We start from the raw sequence: 2,082 nt of genomic DNA on the forward strand, positions 1-2,082 counted from the left end.
AACTTGGTTAGAATATAATGCAAATATTCTATTAGTGCTACAAACATGAAGGTAATGGGCTCCATCCAGTCTAACCTGCTGTATGGCAACCAGGAAATAAAACCTTAAAGAAATCTGGAGAAAAAGTCCCATATGTGAAAATAATATCTATAGAAACACTTTTCTTTGGAGTAGCAAAAGAATTGTTAATGAAGTAAGGAGCAAGTGACTAAAGAATAGCTGAACAAATATTGATAAACATCAATGAAGAATTCAAAAGAACCTGGAAAGGTTTATATAAAATGATACAGATTATGTAAACCAAACCTGAAGAATTTACACAACAACCACAATAATTTAAAGGAAAACAGCAATGAAAGACTTTAGAACTCTAATCAAAGCAATACCCAATGATGACTTCAGGGGACTGATAGTGAGGCATGCTTCTTGTCTCCTAGCTGGGAGGTGGTAGACTACAAGTGCAGGATGACTCATAGGTATACTGTTAGGCATGATTAGTTTTGCTTAACTGTACTTTATCACAAGGGAAGATCCTATTGGGGGGCCAGCTTTGTAAAGTGGCAACAATGTTTTTAAAATAAGATTTTCAGTGAAATTATTTTTAAAGAGGTCCAAAGGCTTTAAAGAAATCTTTTTAAATAGAAGTATTGATGTGACCAAAAAAAAAAAAAAAGACAAAATTATCTTGACTAGAAGCAAACAAGTACTCTGAAAATACTAGACATTTCCTACCAGTACAGAGTTTTTTACAGTTGAGGGAATGAAAAGAGAACTGCCTCAGGTGAAAAGAATTAGATAAAGGAAAAAGATTAGGGTGAGTCACTAAATTCATCCACTAAATCAGGAGGCCACAATAAAGAATCTAACTTGCACATCTTTCTTATAAATTTCTATTTGGCCAAATTCTGTTTAAAACAAAAACAATGAGATCTTAAAGATAAATAGCATTTAAATGTATCACTAGTCAAAGCAAAAGAAAAAAGTGAATCAGTTCTACATATCACAAAGGAGATAAGAGACAGAATATCTGGTCAGGGACTCAAGGCACTTGACAGGGAAAATCCAGCAGCTCTACCTAGAGTGCAAACCATTATGATTGTCATTTCATCTTAAAAGATGGGAAAAGAGAGCACAGGCAGCCAACTTTTACCAAGGGCATTGAATAAAGAAATTGATACTTGTGACAGCAATGCCCACAATTACTCCTTTCTCTGAGGCTCTGTGGACATTCTTCCTACTATATGGTCAGGTCATAGGAAGAGAGGCTCAAGAAAGAATTAATTTTCATCACACAGAATTGAGAATCCTATATATCATCAAATGGGTAAGAGAGGATAAATCCTAATAAAACCAAGAGTAAAAGAAATCTCTTCCTTACCCTCCCCTCTGGGCAAGAAAAAAGGCAAAGGTAATATGTCTTGAGACAGAAAATATATTGAGTTCACTGAAAATGGTGGGCAGAAAGGAAGAGAGAAGTCATCATTGAAGGAGACCACTAGAACAACCACTAGAGATGCAAAGATAAGATTAACCCCAGTAGTTTGATGTTTATAGAGCAGGAGGGCTCAGTCTGGTAAAGTGGCTTCTCTTTCTCCAAGCAGGAAAAGGTCTCTCCATCCCTACTGTTAAAGAAATCTCTCTAGAGCAAGAGTTCTTAAACTGAGGTCCAATGACCTCTTGGAGATTCATGAATAGATTTCAGGAAATCTATGAAGTTGGATAAAGGAGAGATGGCTTTTTTATTTCAATATAGTTGGTTTCCTTGACAATTCTATGTATTTATCTTATTCATTTAAAAGCATTAGTCTGAGGATGCATAGGCTTTACCAGATAGCCAACGGAGTTCATGACACTAAAAAGGTTAAGAATCTCTTGGAGAAAATAATCCTATGCTCTTCATTCCCCAGTAGATAGGAAGAAAGACATTCAATTGGGAAGGGGGCAGCAGAAAGGAAGGAGGAAGGGCTAAAAAGAGGGAGAGGGAAGGAAAAGGGGGAGGGAGAGATGAGAAAATAAAAAAAATACAGGGAGTAAGGGGGAAAAGAGAGGAGCGGAGAAAGGAGAAAGAAGGGGGGAAGGAAA

Source organism: Gracilinanus agilis, chromosome 5 (assembly GCF_016433145.1).
Source record: "Gracilinanus agilis isolate LMUSP501 chromosome 5, AgileGrace, whole genome shotgun sequence".
NCBI classification, from domain to species: domain Eukaryota; kingdom Metazoa; phylum Chordata; class Mammalia; order Didelphimorphia; family Didelphidae; genus Gracilinanus; species Gracilinanus agilis.